This window comes from Pseudorca crassidens, chromosome 15 (assembly GCF_039906515.1).
Source record: "Pseudorca crassidens isolate mPseCra1 chromosome 15, mPseCra1.hap1, whole genome shotgun sequence".
NCBI lineage: Eukaryota > Metazoa > Chordata > Mammalia > Artiodactyla > Delphinidae > Pseudorca > Pseudorca crassidens.
Genome location: NC_090310.1, coordinates 31,592,646 through 31,613,798, shown reverse-complemented (window position 1 = coordinate 31,613,798; position 21,153 = coordinate 31,592,646). Strand labels below are relative to the sequence as shown.

The window sequence follows — 21,153 nt, the reverse complement described above, 5'->3', positions numbered from 1 at the left end:
AAATGGCGGCGGCGTGAAGTGTCACATCCGCATGGGGGGCCCGAGAGCGAGCGAGCAAGCGAGGAGAGCGGGCGGGCGGCGCAGGGAGCAGGCGGGCAGGCGCCGAGCCGGAGGGCGGAGCGGGAGCGGGAAGGCGGTGCGGGGAGGCGGAGCAGGGAGCGCCCCGCCCACCGCCGCCGCCGCCGCCACCACCGCCTCCTGGGTCCGCCCGCCTGCCCGCCCGCGGCCCGCAGCGCCGCGCCCCCCGTGCCCCTCGCCCAGCCCGCCTCGGCCTCTCGCCGGGTGCCCGTCCTCGGTGCCCGCCCGGAGCCTCGCGGCCGGGCCCGGGGGCGCTCCGATGTGGGCGACTGGGTGCCCCAGCCCTAGGGGGCGAGTGGCCCGGCAAATGCCCCATCCCGGGCATTTGGTCACCCAGAAAGCTCCTGCGGCCGCCAGTGGTAGGGGCAGAAACCCTGCCCGCAGACGGGTGACCTCGGGCCGGTAGCTGATATCGCCCGTGGACTCCGGAGAAGAAGGCCCGGATCGGAGCGAGCGGCCAGCGCGGATCAGCACTTGCTGGCACTGTTATTTACCCCCTTTAATAGATCTGTAATTTATTCACCCAGTACCTCGCGTACGAGAACTTTTCTCACTATAGGCCAAACCAGAAAACAGGTTTTGGTCCCTCAAAACCAACCCAAATAGCTCTTCCTTTGGCATTAATTTATCCCCTTCATATCAGCCCAGTCTGGCTAAGCTCCTTCACCCAGGGCCTCCCTCATTCCCGATCCTTGAGAGACCGGTGATTGGGGTCTCAACTTTTTGATGAGAACCAAGGCAATGTGGATAAAGAAGAGAATGGAAGAAAAGAATACACATCTCTACATAGGTGCACCTCTAAGTGACCGTCTCAAGGGAGAATATAATTTTGCCCCCAAATGACCAAGAAATTGTGATTCGTATCCCACTTTCTATCTCCCTATCTCCTGTCCCTGCATTTTTCTCCAGTTTTCTCCACTTTATTCACTGTCCGTCTCCCCGTCCAGAAAAGAATGTTTTGTGCACTGTGGTATCCCAGATGCCTGGGACATAGCAAGTACTCAATACGTATTTGTTGAATGAATGTATGATTCAAGTGTGACTATGATTCCGCTCCCTTCCACCCCCCCCCCCCCAGCATTTCATACACTTAAATGTTTCCCCCCAGTGAATTTCTTGCTGGACCAAAGCAGTGAGCAGACAAGAGGGAAGGAGCTACTTCACCAGGAATCAATCCCAGCCCCTGGGTCACCCCCAGATTCTGAAGAGGTGTTGTTATTCACACAGATTCTCACAAATGCTAATGAACAGTTCTCAGATGCAAAAGAATCCTTCTCTCCAGCTCTCTAGAGACTTGGGGGAGGGCAGAAAGGACTGTTCTGGCAAAGGAAGGGGTGGCAGGGAGTGATAAAGGTGCCTATCGGGTTCCACACTGGCCAACCTTATCTTCATCACTAGGTTCAAAACCAACCAGGGAATTAAAAAGAATAAGAGTAAAAAGAACACCTCGCACGATGGATAAATTAAATGTTGTACACCCAATACAATAAAATACTGTTTGGCAATGAAGAATGGATGAGGCTTGAAAACACTGTGCTGAGTAAAAGAAGCCAGACAGAAAAGATCTTATAGCGTATGATTCCAATTACACGAAATGTCCAGAACAGGAAAATCAACCTATAGAGATGTGAGATAGATTAAGGACTGGACGGTTAAGGGTTTGGGAGTGACTGCTAGTAAGTACAGGATTTCTTTTGGGGGTGATGAAAATATCCTAAATCTGATTCTGGTGATGGTTGCACAACTCGGCGTATATACTAAAAACTATTGAACTGTGCACTTTAAATGGGTAAATTACATGGTATGTGTCAGATCTCAATACAATTAGTTTGTTTTGTTTTGCTTTTTTATAAATTATTAATTTATTTAATTTTGGCTGCATTGGGTCTTCATTGTTGTGCGCGGGCTTTCTCTAGTTGTGGCCAGTGGGGGCTACTCTTCATTGCGGTGCGCAGGGTTCTCATTGCGGTGGCTTCTCTTGTTGCGGAGCACAGGCTGTAGGCGCACGGGCTTCAGTACTTGTGGCACGCGGGCTCAGCAGTTGTGGCGCGCAGGCCCTGGAGCTCAGGTTCAGTAGTTGTGGTGCACGGGCTTAGTTGCTCTGTGGCATATGGGATCTTCCCGGACCAGGGCTCAAACCCATGTCCCCTGCATTGGCAGGCGGATTCTTAACCACTGTGCCACCAGGGAAGTCGCCAACTAATTCTTTTTAAAAGATGAGAATGAGTGAGGAAGACCAGAGTGGAAGCTGTTCATACTCTAGATGAGAGTTGGAGATGGACTGGGGGTGGGGTTGGGGGTGGAGATGGAGCAAACGGGTTAGTATGTAGGCAGGTCAAATTGCTGAGAGCCTGGAACTGAGTGGGAGGGAAGAGAGAAGAATCAAGCATCGCTCTCAGATTTCTGGCTTGAGCAACTGGGTGAATGATGGTGCCAGTTACTAACATGGGGGAGAAGTCTGGGGGCGGCACAGGTTTGGAAGTAAAATTAAGAGTAAGTTTCTTTTGGCTTCATTTTGGGGAGTTTGTTGTTTTTATTTGTATTTTTGCTTTTTTTGGACTGTATTACATTTGAGATGCCTGTTAGACATTATCCATACAGAGGTGGTAAGGAGTTAGTTCAACAGGAGTCTGGGCTAGAGGTAAAGATGTGTGGAGATGGTATGAGAGCCTGGAGGCCACCTAGGGAGGTGGGGATAGAGCAGATTTGGGCCATAGTCAGAGGCTGATACAAAGAGGGACCAGCAAAGCAGACTGTCTCAAGTATAGGCCCCTCACCCATCCACCCAGTCACTCCATCCTGGGACCTGGTTTACTTTTTCATAGTACTTACCAGCATTTTCTTTCTCTTTCATTTAGTTTCTTTTCTTTTTCTTTCTTTCTCTTTCTCCCTCTCTCTCTTTCTTTCTTTCTCTCTCTCAGTGCAGCTTGTGGGATCTCAGTTCCCGGACTAGGGATCAAACCTCGGCCCTCGGCAGTGAAAGTCCCCGGTCCTAACCACTGGACCACATTTTGAATAACTGTTTACATAGCATAGTATGCAGAGTTCTACAAGGGACTTTCAACCTAGATCCTACTCCTACGATTGCATTCTCTTACGCTGATGAAATTAAGGTTGGTAATCAGTCGAGTTTAAGTAGAGAGACCATCTGGTTTGGCCCAACCTAATCATATTGGTCTTTTAATAGCAGAGTTTTCTCTGGTGGCAGAAGAGGAAGGCAGAGATGTGACAGATGAGAGGAGGTTCTCTGGTATTGGGATGTAGGGAGCCACGTGGAAGGATCTGAGAGTAGCCCCTACAGGCTAAGGGGGCATTCCCAGCCACCAGCCTGAAAACGGGGGCCTCGAAACTAAATTCTGCCAGTCTGAATGAGGTAGCCCTTCCCTGGAGCTGTCAGAGAGCCCACCCCTTGGCTTTGGCCTGGTGAAGCCCAAGAGGAGAGCCCATTGGAGCTGGCCTGGTCTTCTGATCTACAAAACTATGAGATCATACATGGGTGCTGTTTTCCACCTCTAAGTTTGTGATAACTTATTACACAGCAATAAAAAATGAACATGCATAACTAATGTGTCCCCTCCTACAAGCATCTTGATGAGAGAAACTGTCTTTCTCACAGTTCTGTCCTCAGCACCTAGCACAGTGCCTGGCACATAGCAGATGCTCAGTAAAGGTTGAATGAACGCTTTCACCTCAGCTGATGCTAACTGCTTGCTAGGAGCTAGGGGCTGTCTGGGATATAAAGGTAGAAAAGAGTGCCTGCGTGCTTTAAAGGCTTCTCAGATGGATTTTCATAGGGATTCAATAACAGCACTTATTTTCTCTTTTCCTGCCTTGCCCATCTTTCAAGGAGGAGTGGATGACAGGTGGAGAAGTTATTCCTAGGCCACCATGGCTACTAGAAAAGCAAGACCAGGAATCCCCTGGTGGTCCAGTGGTTGTGACTCTGCGCTTTCACTGCCGAAGGCCCAGGGTTCAATCCCTGGTGGGGGAACTAGGATCCCCCAAGCCAGGTGACCAGAAAAAAGGGCAAGACCAGTGCACTTTGAGGCCTACCAAGAAGGCCCAGACTCAATTATTCCAGAGGGTTGTGCTAGCCTGTTTTCTTCTTCCCCTGGTGGAATTATAAAACCCATTTGCGGGCTTCCCTGGTGGCGCAGTGGTTAAGAATCCGCCTGCCAATGCAGGGGACATGGGTTCGAGCCCTGGTCCGGGAAGATCCCACATGCCCCGGAGCAAATAAGCCCGCGCAACACAACTACAGAGCCTGCGCTCTAGAGCCCGCGAGCCACAACTACTGAAGCCTGCGCGCCTAGAGCCCATGCTTTGCAACAAGAGAAGCCACCGCAATGAGAAGCCTGCGCACCGCAACGAAGAGTAGTCCCCGCTCGACGCAACTAAAGAAAGCCCGTGTGCAGCAACAAAGACCCAATGCTGCCAAAATTAATTAATTAATTTTAAAAAAAAACAACCATTTGCACACAGAAGGGGTACTTGGGGAAGAACTCTGCAGAAGTGTATCAGCTGCGTAATGCCTACTTCCTGGGAGGTTTAATGCCAAGATGCCTCAAAGGATCTGTTAGAGAACTCCAAAGGGCAAGAGGATTTAGGGCACTATTTCTTTTTTATATAAATTTATTTATTTATTTGTTTATTTTTGGCTGCATTGGGTCTTTGTTGCTTTGCGCAGGCTTCTCATTGTGGTGGCTTCTCTTGTTGCAGAGCATGGGCTCTAGACACGCGGACTTCAGTAGTTGTGGCTCACAGGCCCTAGAGCACAGGCTTAGTAGTTGTGGTGCATGGGCCTAGTTGCTCCGTGGCATGTGGGATACTCCCGCACCAGGGCTCGAACCCGTGTCCCCTGCATTGGCAGGCAGACTCTCAACCACTGCACCACCAGGGAAGCCCCTAGGGCACTATTTCTGATCACTGCTAATTTTTAGAAATTTCACAACCCCTGCCCTGGTTCCAAAACCAGTGACCAGAGGAAGAGACAGAAAACTGGGGAGACAAGAACCGCTGGACCATCTGCCTTGTCATTAGGTAGAGCCAAGTAGGGAGGGGCGCCACCCTATCATTACTCTCTGAGCAAAACATATTTTGCTGCTCCCAGGGCCCATGCCATGACTCGGCATAAACAGCCGGTTCGTTTTTCTTCTTGAGACCCAAAATATTTATCTACCTGGAAGCTCTGTTTTGGTCAGGGTCTAAAATAACTTAATGGAAATAGGAATCAGAGGCACTTTTTTTCCAGTATAACTAAGTTATAATCCATACCTGGAAAGACAACCTAACCCCCCAACCACAAGGTTAGTGAGGATGTGGGCTTAGAGATAAGGCATTTGGCCAAGGTCATGCCGCTGTAAACAGTTTGGGAGGGTAAGAGGCTTTAGGATGCAAACCAGATGATCTGGGTTCCATAGAGGGGTCCTGCAAACTCGAACTTGGGAAATTGACTTAACCTCTTTGAACTCAACATTCTTATCAGGGAAATGGGGAGGGCAGTTTCTACCTAAAGTGGCTGTTAAGGAACTACTTTCCCATCCAGAAATTGTGAGATGGTTCTTGTAAGAGAGAGAATGAGATGAGACCCCAGGCCTTCCCCATTCCTGACCCACCATTGTTTCACTCAAAACGATTCCTAGGGCTTCCCTGGTGGCGCAGTGGTTGAGAGTCCGCCTGCCGATGCAGGGGACACGGGTTCGTGCCCCGATCCGGGAAGATCCCACATGCCCGGAGCGGCTGGGCCCGTGAGCCATGGCCGCTGAGCCTGCGCGTCCGGAGCCTGTGCTCCACAATGGGAGAGGCCACAATAGTGAGAAGCCCGCGTACCGCAAAAAAAAAACGATTCCTAGGCTGAGCACCCACTATGTGCCATGGACAGGGACGGGGCTGCCTGAGGTTAAACAAATGGCAAAGATGACCACAGGGGTGGCTAATTAGGTCAAGTGGCCAACATTCTTCTGGGCTGTGAGCCGGCAAAACCTTAATGTCCTTAAAGCAAGGTCTTTTCTAGAATGACTGCTCATGGTTAGCCAGGTGTGCTGTAGATACTGGGGTCTTGTATACTTTTTTAAAAAACAGCTCAGGGACTTCCCTGGTAGCTCAGTGGTTAAGAATCCGCCTGCCAATGCAGGGGACACGGGTTCGAGCTCTGGTCCGAGAAGATCCTACATGCCGCAGAGCAACTAAGCCCATGTGCCACAACTACTGAGCCCGCGTGCCACAAATACTGAAACCCAAGCGCCTAGAGCCCGTGCTCCACAACAAAGAGAAGCCACTGCAGTGAGAAGCCCGCGCACCACAACAAAGAGTAGCCCCAGCTCGCTGCAACTAGAGAAAGCCCACGTGCAGCAATGAAGACCCAACACAGCCAAAAATAAATAAACACATAAATTTAAAGGGCAATGAACTCTGTATTTGGCTAATATCAGGCTAGAAGTTTGTCACATAGTGCACATTCTTGACAGAATTTTCTTAGCACGAGTTGTAAACCAAATAATAAGCACTCCTCAAAGAGCCAGGTAACATGCTTTATGTTGAGTATCTGAATCCCCACAACCAGGTAAGAACAGTAGTAATTTCTCGTGTTTACTGAGCGCTTCCTTGTGGCAGGCACGGGGCCAAGGGCGTACAGCAACTCATTTGTTTAATCCTCTCAACTGCCCTGTGATCTAAAACTGTCATGCACCCCTCTTTACAGGGGAGGATACCAAGGCACAAAGAGGGCAGGTGCGCAAAGTCTCAGAGGTAATAAAAACAAGGGAAGGGTTTCTTAATATAGGTTAAGCACAGACTTAGCAGATGAGTGACCCAGCTATGTACCCAACAGAATGGAAAACAGGTTCTCAAAAGCTTGTACACAAATGTTCATAACAGCACAAAGCACAATAGGTAAAAGGTGGAAACAACCCAGATGTCTATGGACAGATGAATAGGTTAACCAAAGGTGGTATATCCTACAATGGAATATTACACAGCCACTAAAAAGGAAGCGCTGATACCCGCTACGAAATGAATAAACCTTGAAAACATTAACACTGAGTTAAAGAAGCCAGCCACAAAAGGCCACATGTTGTATGATTCCATTCATACGAAATATGCAGAATGGTCAAACTCAGACACAGAAGACAGATTAGTGGTTGCCAGGGGCTGGTTATGGGGGTAGAGAGAGTGGCTACTTAATGGATACAGGGTTTTGGGGAGTGGGGTAATGAAAATATTCCAGAAATAGTGGTGATGATTGCATAACATGGTGAATGGATGACATGTCATCAATGGTAAATTTTATTTTATGTACTTTACTATAATAAAAAGAATAACAAGGTAAAGATTTGAGCCAGAGTATCCTCTCATCCCATAGCATATGCCTCTAACCACTATGCCATGCTTTACATTCTGTTAGAAGGTATTATTGTTCTCATTTTACAGATGGGGAAACTGAGGCATGGCGAGGAGATGGTGAAAATGGGATTCACACTTAGCTCTGCCTGTCTCAGAAGTCGAGCCTAAGAGCTGCCTCCCAAGGACAGGGAGCTCCTGGCTTTGGATGGGTTCAGCACCACTGCCATTTAGGGCTCTCCTGTGCACTGTAGGATGTTTAGCTGCATCCCTGGTCTACCCACTGGATTCCTATAGCAACTGCGACAAACAAAAATGCTTCCAGAACTGGCACTGGGTTGTTCAATGACTCAACTTACTTTTCTATTAATAAGCCTAAAAATAAACTGCTGACTTGGAAAATTATTTTCAAAGACATTTGAAAATGAGGGTGGAGAATATCTATGTGTTAAAAGTAAAATTCATTTAACCTCACACTTAGTCATTCATTCATTCTTTCAACAAATATTGGCCAAACACCTTTCCTGGCCCGCATACTCAAGGTCTGGATGGAGGCAGAAAAAAAGAAATTTTGCTTTAAGGCAGTAATCTGGGTCCCCTGGCTGATGAGGCTGGCTCATCCTTCCAGCTGGAAATGCCCTTTCTCAGAACCCCTCTCTCCCATCTCTTAGGACTCTCAGCCACAGCACAGCTAAGCTACGGGGCTCTACGGCTGGTCAGGAAGTAGTTCTTTCCTTCCATAGCCCTTGCTCAGGAAATATTTTTGATTGAATCAACGAATACACGTGCTGGCAATAGGCAGATTTCTTGCACCACTGTTAGGAGTGCAGTAACTGTTGCAAGCAGCAACTGGATTTCATCTGCCAGATGGGAACTCAGGGAATTTAAATTAATTAAAATAATGGCATTTGATATCAAGGTTGATAGGGAAAGAGTCTCAGGTTCTGAGGGCAACAAACCAGCTTGAGAACACCAAGGTCCCTTTCGTGTTAAAGAAAATTACACACAAAAAAGGGACAACGTTTATTAAGCATTTATTACATGCCAGGCACCCTGGTGAGTGTTCTACCTCTATTTTTTCTTTAAATAGTCCAGAACCTCCAAAGACTTAATACAGAAAGATATCCTATATTAATAACTACCATATTTCTTTAGAAAGTAGTTTTTATTCACAAATAATCTCTGCTCCTCCCTGGCATGTCTACCAAAGTAAAGCAGAAAGGGAATTCTTTTTTTTAAATAAATTTATTATTTATTTATTTTTGGCTGCGTTGGGTCTTTGTTGCTGCATGCGGGCTTTCTCTAGTTGCGGTGAGTGGGGGCTACTCTTTGTTGCAGTGCAGGGCTTCTCATTGCGGTGGCTTCTCTTGTTGCAGAGCACGGCTCTAGGCACGTGGGCTTCAGTAGCTGTGGCACACGGGCTCAGCAGTTGTGGCTTGCGGGCTCTAGAGCACAGGCTCAGTAGGTCTGGCGCACGGGCTTAGTTGCTCTGTGGCATGTGAGATCTTCCCGGACCAGGGCTCGAATTGTGTCCCCTGCATTGGCAGGCGGATTCTTAACCATACGCCACCAGGGAAGCCCCTGGGAATTCTTGTCTATACTTCAAGTATCTACATTTTGAGACAGCCTTTTGAATTTCTTTAAACATCAACAATAGTATTTTTAAGTGGCAAAGAACCATGTGTTTCAGGATTTGGTGTTACTGAGATATTTTTTCTCACAATAAGAAAAATCAAGGCCTAGAGAAAAAGTGACCTTTTACCCGAGTCCTAATTTAACCACTTTGTACTTGTTTTTTATTTATTATTATTCAGAGGTTAATTCTGCTATTGACTTGAAGTAACTTCCCAAGAAAATGAGTGCAAGAGGGCAGTGGTAAAATACAGTTAAGACAGAATTAAATTCTTAGATACCCTAAGAGTAGAAATTCAAAAGAAGATGGCAGAGAAAACAAATCTTCAATTAATAAATCTACATGATTGCTATAGCCCTGCTTCAAATGTTGCATTTAATTAACTGGGCCAAATTTAAATTGAACTGCCCTGATTCTCTAGGAGAATGACTGTCATTCCGGAGTCGTGTTTTTTTTTTTTTTTTTTTAATCAAACGATGCCACAAACATATCTGGAACACCTACTAAGTTGGTCATTACCCTAAACATAGGAGCCATTTATGTTAGATCATTTCTATTGTTACTTATCGACTCTGATTTGCTTTATCAATTGAAAAACAAATATGTTTGTATCTCTATTACCTTCAAGGCATGGAAGAGGGTGGAAAGTGGTTTGGGCTTTTTCGGTTTCACTTGAACTTATGATGTTACCTGGCTTGTTTTATTTCGCCTTCATGTAACAACTTGACTTTTGTGCGTTTAGCCACAATACTGTGCACAAGAAAATTAACAGTGGTTTCCTTGGAGGAAGTGGGGGGATTCTGTGTCTACTTTTGACTTTACTTTTCCACAGGAATTAGTAAACTATGGTCCGTGGACCAAATATGGAAGCACTTGTTTGTAAACATAACTTTTATTGCAGGGGGTAAAGTAGAGGAGGGATAAATTGGGAGATTGGGATGGACATATACATACTACTGTATATAAAATAGATAACTAGTAAAGACCTACTGTATAGCACAGGGAACTCTACTCAATACTCCGTAATGGCCTATTAGGGAAAAGAATCTAAAAAAGAGTGGATATATGTATATGTGTAACTGATTCACTTTGCTGTCACCTGAAACTAACACAACATTGTAGATCAACTGTATGCCAATAATTTTTTTTTAATTTTGCATATTAAAAAAAATAAGTTTTATTGGAACACAGCATTCATTCATGTATGTATTGTCTATGGCTGCTTTCACCCTATAAAGGCAGGATTAGAAGCTGCAATAAAGACCAGAGGTCATATGGCCTGCAAAGCCAAAAGTACTTACTATCCAGCCCTTAATGGAAAGTGTGTCAATTCCTGCTGTACTGTTTGAATTTTTTCTGAATCATGTGCATATAATACTGTAATAATAACATTTGGAGGAAATACACATCAAAACTATATAGCATTCGAGCAGAGCTACAGGGAACCTCTGAGATGAGAAGGCTGAGACCCCAGGGCTCAGGAGCGGGTCGGTGGTAGGGAGTCCAGGTGGCCCTTATCTGAGACTTCCATCCTTGTACCATTTTTCTTGGTTGTTTCATCTGGTACGATGGGTTCCCAGGTTCAGCCAGAGCTGGTGCCATGGAACACCTCCTCTTGTCCCCTTTCTCCCCCAGGGTCACCAGAACTTCTCTAGCACGTTCTGATCCACATTATACAAGTCACCCCAAAGCAGTTTCTCCGCGCATGTCCCAGGACCTTCAGCATCTCCATCCCAGGAAAGGCTTGTTAAACATCCTGCCTGGGACTTCCCTGACAGTCCAGTGGTTAAGACTCTCCACTTCTACTGCAGGGGGCGCGGGTTCAATCTCTGGTTGGGGACGTAAGGTCCCTCATGCCTCTCCGTGCGGCCAAAAATACATCCTGTACCAGGAAGACTCTTTCAAGTAGGTTTAGGGTGAGACTGGGGCTGGGCATTTTTCCGTGCCCCACCGGCAGTGCTGACTCACACCCTTGGCAGCCTGTTGTGCTTTGCTGGTGTCCAGCATCCTCACCCTCACCCCACGGTGGACAAAGCCCAGTCTTACAGTTACAACAGCTCTGATGTGGTGGGCACTCACGTGCCAGGCTCCTGAGTGCCAGGCTCCGTCCTGAGTGCTTCTCATGCATTCATTTACATGTCCTGACAACCCCAGGAGCGGAGCCATGCTTGTAGTTGTCCAGTGTGTGTATCGTACAAAGCGTGGGGCAGCAGATCAGTGTCGGGAAGGGGCAGGGAGAAGGAGGAGTCAACTAAGGGGCTGGGGGGATGTGGAAGAATTTTTAAGGTGTTCATTTTGATAGTGGGGGAGGGGGATACATGACCCTATGCATCTGCAAAACTGATAGAACCTCACCAAGAGTGAACTTTATTGGGGCTTCCCTGGTGGTGCAGTGGTTAAGAATCTGCCTGCCAATGCAGGGGACACAGGTTCGAGGCTTGGTCCGGGAAGATACCACATGCTGCGGAGCAGCTAAGCCCTATGCGCCACAACTACTGAGCCTGTGAGCCACAACTACTGAGCCCATGTGCTACAACTACTGAAGCCTGCACGCCTAGAGTCCGTGCTCTGCAACAAGAGAAGCCCACGCACTGCAACGAATCGCTGCAACTAGAGAAAGCCCGCGCGCAGGAACAAAGACCCAAAGCAGCCAAAAATAAATAAAATAAATTTATAAAAAAAGAAAAAAGAGTGAACTTTATTGTACACAAATTTTTTAAAAAATCAAGAGGGATATTGGGGGATCCTAGGACGGAATGCAGACAGTAACAAGTGAATCTATATCGCAAGTGTTTGACATAACCTCATTGAAGGGGGTGGGAGAAAACAGGAGCTGACACATGACTTTGGAAAATGGTATTTTTAATGGAAAATATAAAGCTAAAATCAAAGCACTGGGGACTTCCCTGGTGGCACAGTGGTTAAGAATCCGCCTGCCAATGCAGGGGACACGGGTTTGAGCCCTGGTCCGGGAAGATCCCACAGGCTGTGAAGCAGCTAAGCCCGTGCACCACAACTACTGAGCCCACGTGCCTCAACTAACTGAGCCCACATGCCACAACTACTGGAGCCTGTGCACCTAGAGCCCATGCTCCGCAATGAAGAGTAACCCCCGCTCGCCACAACTAGAGAAAGTTCGCACACAGCAACAAAGACCCAATGCAGCCAAAACTAATAAATAAATAACTAAATAAATAAATTAATTAAAGCACTCTACGTTAAAAAAAACAAAACAAAACACTGGGCTGAAATCCAGGCTAAGAACCCCTGGCCAAATTTGCTTCTGGCAACAAAGGCTCCCCTGCCCTGGGATGAGACGGGTGTCTGTCAAGAGAGGCACTTCTTAATTCGAGCGAAGGGTCTGTGTAGGCTAGTCCTGGCCCTGCCTGTGATTGGGAGCTATCACCCCATTTTACAGATGAGGAGGCCAAGACAGGAGGTTAACTGGCCCAAGAACTAGTCCAATAAAGTGTCATTTGACCTCTGGAAACAACTCAAAATATCCATCAACTGATGAATGGATAAATAAAAGTGGCATATCCTACCATGGAATATTATTCAGCCATTAAAAGGAATTACACACTGACACACGCTATCTTAATGAACCTTGAAAACAATATGTTGAGTGAAAGAAGCCAGACACAAAAGGCCACATATTGTCTGATTCCATTTATACGAAATGTCCAGAATAGGTCACTCCATAGAGACAGAAAGCAGATTAGTGGTTGCCAGCAGCTGTGGGGACAGGGAACAGGGACTGTTAGTGGGTATGGGATTTGGGGGGAGAAATGAAAATGTCCAAAATTGGCCATGGTGGTGGCCGCACAACTCTCTAAATACACTACAAACACCTGAATTAATTATACACCTAGGAGAGTTGTATAGTATGTGAATTCTATCTCACTAAAGCTGTTGTTACTTCAGCAAAACAAAACAAGACACTCATGGGTTGAGGGATCGGCGGGAGAAGCCGTTACGGGAACCGGAGCTACAGGATTCCCCGATTAAGCCTGATCAAGACGACAACCTCCGAAAAGCACAGAGACTTCATGGCAGAGCCCATGGGGGAAAAGCCAGCCGGAAGCCTGGCCGGGATTGGCGAAGTCCTGGGCAAGAAGCTGGAGGAAAGGGACTTTGACAAGGCCTATGTGGTCCTTGGTCAGTTTCTGGTGCTAAAGAAAGATGAAGATCTTTTCCGGGAATGGCCGAAGGACACGTGCGGCGCCAACGCCAAGCAGTCGCGGGATTGCTTCGATTGCCTTCGAGAGTGGTGCGACGTGTTCTTGTGATGCTCTCTGGGGAACCCCCGACCCCGAGCCCCAGCACTAAGTCTCCAGAGTTTGCAGCCAAGTGAGGACTCCTCCCCCGTCCTCTACAAAGGAAAAGATTGCTGTTGTCATGCGCAGCTCCCATGTACTCCAGGGTCTTTGGGGAGTTCTCTCCCCTCACCTTTCAACGTTTTTGGAATTCTTTCCCTTGCATGCATCTCCCTTCGCCTTTCCCTGCCAGTTTTGTGACAGCAGTTACCAGCTTTTCTGAGTGATTCCTGGCCCTGTCCTCACCCGCCCCCTGCTCCCACCTCGGGTCTGTTTTACGCCATTTGGTCCTCTTTCTGGCAGAAGAGTCACTGTCCTTGTAAAGTTTTTTTAAATCAATAAAGTCAGTGGCCTTCCAAAAAAAAAAACTAAAACAGATTCCCACTCTGGCAGCCTCAGCACCGCTCCATAGGAGGTCTTAAGAGTCACACCAGGTTGCCCTCGCCCAGGCAGGCCTGTCAATATTTCAAAACCCACATCCAAGAAATTCCTCAATTAATACTCTGCCACTGAACTAATACAAATAGCCATTGTTTTGCCTGATCCACTCCATGCCAGCTACTTTCCTTATTTTAACTCCACTTTTTACACCAGCCGGGTAAGGATGTATCCCACGCTCCCATATTTTCTGAGCGGGTTGTGTTCCTGAAGACTTGGCGACATTTAAAGCTAATCATTCAGTGGCTTCCCTGGTGGCACAGTGGTTAAGAATCCGCTTGCCAGTGCAGGGGACACAGGTCCGAGCCCTGGCCCGGGAAGATCCCACATGCCGCAGAGCAGCTAAGCGCATGCGCCACAACTACTGAGCCTGCGCTCTAGAGCCCGCGAGCCACAACTACTGAACCTGTGTGCCACAACTACTGAAGCCCACAAGCCTAGAGCCCGTGCAACAAGAGAAGCCATTGCAGTGAGAAGCCTGCGCACCGCAACAAAGCGTAGCCCCCTCTCGCCGTAACTAGAGAAAGCCCTCACGTAGCAACAGGAGCCCAACACAGCAATCAATCAATAAATAAATTTAAATTTAAAAAAATAAGGCTAATCATTCAAGACTACCCTTGATAATGGAGGGTGGGTATTTCTGTTTACCTACTCACATGGGGTTGTCCTAGTTGTCTAGACACATATGGGTGCTTCAGGCCTCTTGGTCCTTTGTGCCTGGAGATTATTGGAGCCTTAAATTAATGTGGGGGGGGGTGTCTAAGGAATTTGTATTATTTCACATTCAGACAAAAACTGGGACTTGACTCCTATTTTTATGGCATTGATTCAAATTTGCACTGAAAATGAAACCCTAGATGATGATCTTTTTATGGAGAGGTTGGCAGCTTGTCCAAAGTCACACAGCAAATAAGTGGCAGGATTCTAAGTCTGTCTACACTCTGAAGCTGGGGCTCTACTGCCCTCCAATTATCCTGGTTGTTTAAAAATCCCACCCGTGCAGGGGACATGGGTTTGTGCCCCGGTCCGGGAAGATCCCACATGCCGCGGAGCGGCTGGACCCGTGAGCCATGGCCGCTGAGCCTGAGCGTCCGGAGCCTGTGCTCCGCAACGGGAGAGGCCACAACAGTGAGAGGCCTACGTATCGCAAAAAAAAAAAAAGAAAGAAAAAAAAAGAAAAAATCCCACCCTCTGAGTTTAAAGTGGATAGCACTGATGGGATCCAGTTGGGCAAGGAAAGTGTTGCAATAGCTACACTCAAAGGGACATGGTATTCCTTTTTCAAAGTATTTGGTCTAGGGTGGAATCATTAAAGCTTTAGATTCATTAAAAACTTAAGTTTCTAAAACCTATAACAGTCTGGATTTGAATAAAAGCTTTTGGCTTCCACGGAATTGTTTGCTCTTGTTGGTTTTTCCTTTGAGCATCTGTGTGTGATGGGGCAGGACCCAGCCAGACTATGTGAGCTCCATGCCCTCACCTCCCTGAATCTGCTCCTGCAGGTACTGAAAGTGGAGAATCATGCCTACCTGTCCACCTCACTGAGCTATAGTCAAGTTCAAAAGGGATAAAGCAGGGGTTGGCAAACTATAGCCCGTGGGCCACATTTGTCTGGTCTACTTCCTGTTTTTGCATAGCCCAAGAACTAAGAATGTTTTTTACATTTTTTTCAATGGTTGGAAAAAAAAATCAGTGAATAGTATTTCATGGCATGTGAAAATTATGAAGGTTCACACTTCAGTATCCATTAATGAGGTTTATTGGAATACAGACACACCCATTCATTTATTGTCTGTGGCTCTTATAATGGCAGAATGAAGTAGTTGGGACAGACTGCTAGCCCCAGGGGATAAAGGATGCTCTAGGTAGAATAGCACTTGTCAGGACTTCCCTGGTGGGGCAGTGGTTAAGAATCCACCCACCAATGCAGGGGAATCGGGTTCAAGCCCTGGTCCGGGAAGATCCCACATGCTGCGGAGCAACTAAGCCCATGCGCCACAACTACTGAGCCTACACTCTAGAGCCTGCGAGCCACAACTACTGAGCCCGTGTGCTGCAACTACTGAAGCCCGTGCGCCTGGAGCCTGTGCTCTGCAGCAAGAGAAGCCACAGCAATGAGAAGCCTGTGCACCACAAGGAAGAGTGGCCCTCGCTCTCTGCCACTAGAGAAAGTCTGCGCGCAGCAACAAAGACCCAACGCAGCCAAAAAAATAAAAAAAAAAAATAACACTTGCCATATAAATATCAGCTATTATTTATTCTTCTTTATTAACCATGTTCCTAACACACCAATCTTTTATTTTTTTTAACATCTTTATTGGAGTATAATTGCTTTACAATGGTGTGTTAGTTTCTGCTTTATAACCGATCTTTTTTTTAACCTGTATTTTAAGTTAGTTTTATTTGTAAGCATGCATTTTCTTCTAGAAGATATTTTTTTAAATATCTATTGTTGGGAGTCCCCTGGCGGTCCAGTGGTTAGGACTCTGCACTTTCACTGTCGAGGATGCGGGTTCAATCCCTGGTGGGGGAACTAAGATCCCAAAAGCTGAGCAGTGTGGCCACATTAAAAAAATAAAAAATCTATTTTTGTTAACCTAACAAAGGACAAATATGACATAGACAAAGGTTGGAGATCTTTCATGTGGAAAAGAATACTTTTTGATAAAAACAAAGTAAGCTTGTAATCATTAATTTGGTCATAAAACCAGATAACAAATAGTGAACAAACAGAAGATGCTCAACCTAGTTGTTAACAAAGAAATCCAACTTTAAAACAAGATACTTTTCACCCAGCAAATAGGCCGTAGTTAAAAATTAAAAAGTGATGGAGAAAATACAGGAAAATGGACTTATACTGCATGTGGGATGTTGCCCTGAAATATAAATTTTAAGTATTTTACTCTTTTCAATTTGAAATTTCTTTAAATTTAAAAAATATATAGATTTGAAACAAAAAAAGACATAAAATATTTTCCATTATTTGTTCAACAAATATTTCCTGAGCAACTAATGAGTGCCAGGCCATGGGAAAGAATTTACATTTGATATGATTGGAACAGGGAGGCCATCGAAGTGTTTTAAACAGGGAATAGCATGATCAGAATTACACTTTTAAAAATATCTCTGGCTGCTGGATGGAGATTGGCCCTGGAGCAGGGAGACCAGTTAACAGGCTTTGGCAATTATCATCAACAGAGATGATGAAGGTATATAAAGTAAGATATAAAAGTTACAGAAGGGTACCCTCTGCCCAGCATTGCCCTCCGCCTCTCCTCGCCACCCTTTAGTATAAATTCTCTCCAACCTTTCATCACAATGCTTGGGACATTCTAGGCCAGCTGTAGGATAATACGAGCCACATATGCAATTTTAAAATTTCTATGAGTCACATTTCAAAAAGTTCAAAATCAGTTCCTCAAAGAGTTAAACAGTGACCATATGACCCAACCATTCGACTAGATATACATCCAAGAGAACTGGAAACGTAGGTCCACACAAAAGCTTGTACAGGGACTTCCCTGCTGGTCCACTGGTTAAGACTCTGCGCTTCCACTGCAGCGGGCGCGGGTTCCAATCCCTGGTTGGGGAACTAAGACCCCACACGCCCCAAGTGCGGCCAAAAAATAAATTAAAAAAAAAGAGTCTGCCTCCTCCATCAGAATGCAATGTGTGCTCAGTAGGGTAGTAACTGCCCTTATCTCCTTCAAGTTAGAATCCACAGGAAAAGACTCAAATATCGACTAAAGGAACAAACCTATTCGTTTGTAGGTTTTGTAGGTTTCTCGGAGCCGGGATTTCAGTGGCAGCTGTGGGAACTAGCAGAGCTTTGTAGCCGCCCCACCTACTAAGGTGAAGCCCCGCACCTTTCTCCAATGTTCCAACCTCACAATCGGCACACAACCCTCTCCCTGTCTGTGGGGTTCCGAAGGTTGAATTCTCTGTGCAGGTAAAGCAAGGAAGGGCATCCAATGTATGGGGAAACACAAAAACCATGCAAAAGAAAGCCGAAGACGGTGTTTAAATGTGGGCCTGAATGTCAATTACAAAGTGATGGGAGTAAGGGCTGCGAGCTTCAGATGAAACCAACGGAGGAAAGGGATCTTACAAGTTTATGGAGATAGAACAAATGCTCAGTATTTTCATGTTCACTTACATGACTTCAGCTCTGGACTGATGTGATTCTGGATTTGAAGTTGTTTTTTGTTTGTTTGTTTTGTTTTTTTGAAGGGGGGAAGTGTTATGACATTTCTAAGTACAACAGTCAATTCAGCTGTACTCAATAAGGTAATCTTGTTCCTTCCTTGGAAGATAATAGGTAACAAAAGTGATTTAAGGGATTTTCAAGGGTAATTAGGACTGCACTTGGGCATCTGTGCCCATCTTGGAGCCTGGGTTCTGTGGAGGAGCCCTTTCAACCATTATTCTGGTTAGACTGATAAGCTCCCCTTTTGCTCTCCACCCTAACCCTAACCTCTGTCCCCCATACCCATCCTTCCACTAGCTGTTCAAAGACCCAACCCCATTTTGGTTGATTCAGTCAACTTCCAAAGGAACAACGCCAAAAGCAAGAGAATGAAACACAGGCTCAACTGCAAAGGAAAAGGTCAAAGGCTTATTTGCAAATCACACGCTCACATACCTAAAACCCCCCCGGAGAAGAAACCAACCAGCTATGGAAGGCAATTCAAGATTTCTATAAGTTGGCCCATGGCAAGATCTACCTCCCTGAAATCAACAGCTTTCTTACAAACCGACAATCAAGTTGGAAAACATGATTCTAAAAAACATACCTTGTTTTTGTCTTGTGCCCCTCCAGGCATCCAGAAACCACCTGCAGCGTAAGCTGGTGCCAGGGGTGTTAGGGGGACGTTGCCTCAGGAATTGGGGGGCATATGCCCCTTTGGCCCTCCAGCTATACTCAGGCTTCCGTTTCCTTTTCTGTGGTGGCCTTGACTTTGACGGCATGGCGAATCCCAAGAAAGTAAGTTCTCTGGGAGCATGAAGAGCGTCTTGTGCTTGGGAGGCCCAGCAATGAAGGGAAAGAGATCTGGTCCTACCCTTCTCAGCCTCCAGCCTATTGTAGGCTCCCTCCCACCACCACCCCTTCCCCACCCCTAGCTCTTCCGAAGGCTGGGTATGGAATCCTTGCTCATTTGCATAGCTTAAAGGTTTACGCAAGGTGTGGTTCCAGGACAAAAGAAGGACTACTCTAAAGTAATTTTGAAGCCTCTACCTTGTATTGAAGTACATTCAAAACTCTCTCATATTTGGACTTTCGCTCAAATATTCGCTATGACATTTTGCCAGCTAGACAGATAGATAGGTAGATAAGATGATAGAATCCATTTAATAATGGTCCAAATCAGTGTCTACCATTTAAACACTATGCATTTCACAAATGAACTTATCTACTAAACATAAACAGACTCACAGACATAGAGAAGAGACCTTTGGTTGCCAAGGGGGAGGGGGGTGAGACAGGGATGGACTGGGAGTATGGGATTAGCAGATGCAAACTATTATATATATTGATAGAATGGATAAACAACAAGGTCCTACTGTATAGCACAGGGAATAGCACAGGGAATTCAATAGCCTGTGCTAAACCATAATGGAAAATAGTATGAAAAAGAGTGTATATATATGTATAACTGAGTCACTTTGCTGTACGGTAGAAATTAACACAACACTGTGCATCAACTATACTTAAATAAAATAAATTTAAAAAACCCACAACACTGTGCATTTCATCTCACCCATTCTTTCCCTGAAGACTTAGCCCTTCGTGGGTCCCAGAGTTAGCTTCTGCTGGGTGCCTTTGGGGCTACAGAATCAAGCCCACTTTAGATAATATCCCCATAACCTTAACACACTATTTCATTGTTTAATTACGTTACAGTACAGGTTCCTTCCATAGTTAAAGGAAACATAATTTTATATAACAGGGCTTCCCTGGTGATGCAGTGGTTAAGAATCTGTCTGCCAATGCAGGGGACATGGGTTCAAGCCCTGGTCTGGGAAGATCCCACATGCCATGGAGCAACTAAGCCCGTGCTCCACAGTTACTGAGCCTGCACTCTAGAGCCCACGAGCCACAACTACTGAGCCTGTGTGCTGCAACTACTGAATCCTGTGTGCCTAGAGCCTGTGCTCCGCAACAAGAGAAACCACCACAATGAGAAGCCCGCTCACTGCAACGAAGAGTAGCCCCTGTTCGCCGCAACTAGAGAAAGCCCATGCGCAGCAACAGACCCAACACAGCCAAAAATAAATAAATACATTTATTTTTTTTAAATAGAGTTTGCAACAATACTACAACTATAATTGTTGCAGGCAAGAATCATTTAAAAAGTAATAATTTTATATAACATGATTGCATGCCATACATACTGTACGATATTGACGCATACTTCACAAAGCTCCCGTTAACGAGTTCATGAATGTGAAATAATCAGGTAAATTTAAAAGCTTTATATTTTGCAGAAATCCTTACTAGGTTGTCATACAGGTGTTTGGGAACGGCCAAACTGTGTGTTTCTGTTTAAAGGCACCTTATTTAATATATACTGTGGTGTCATGTACGTTGAATGCAGGGCCAGCAGCGCTACAGTTTGTGCCTGATGGAGCTTTTCTAACACATGCGTTTTCTCCTTAAAGTACGTCACACCTTCTTGCACTTAGGAACATAGACAGCACCTCAGCACAACGCTTGGGGGCCGCTTTAAACAGTATAATCCACAAAAAGTGCAAATGCGCAAAAAACATGGCACTAAATAGACCACAAAAGGACACTGGTGCTCTGTATCAGAGCCGAAACAAAAGTCAGGGTGTTGGTCGCCTTGTTTGACTTCAGCTAGGAATGTGCTTGTCGGGAGACTCAGATATTTGTCAAAGACTTCGGAAGTACTGTGAGTGTGCATTTAGGGGTTACAAACATATTTTAGTGAGTAAGTGAATTCACAAATACAGAATCCATGAATGATGAGGATAGGCTATTTTATAACTCAATGAAAAAGTCTTAAGAAAATAGAGTGTAGGCTCTTGTCATCAGAAAATTTGCTACCCACTACATTTTTTTTAAAATTATTTAATTATTTATTTATTTTTGGTTGTGTTGGGTCTTTGTTGCTGCGCGGGCTTTCTCTAGTTGCGGCGAGCAGGGGATACTCTCTGTTGCAGTGCGTGGGCTTCTCATTGCAGTGGCTTCTCTTGTTGTGGAGCACGGCCTCTAGACGCGCAGGCTTCAGTACTTGTGGCACTTGGGCTCAGCAGTGGTGGCTTGCAGGCCCTAGAGCACAGGCTCAGTAGTTGTAGCGCAGAGGCTTAGTTGCTCTGCGGCATGTGGAA

The 21,153-nt window shown here is 45.9% G+C and overlaps 1 pseudogene; it reads left to right on the top strand.

Moving 5' to 3' along the window:
- Nucleotides 1-385: 385 nt before the first annotated feature.
- On the top strand, nucleotides 386-13,519 carry LOC137206546 (barrier-to-autointegration factor pseudogene; annotated as a pseudogene).
- The last annotated feature ends 7,634 nt before the right edge of the window (nucleotides 13,520-21,153 follow it).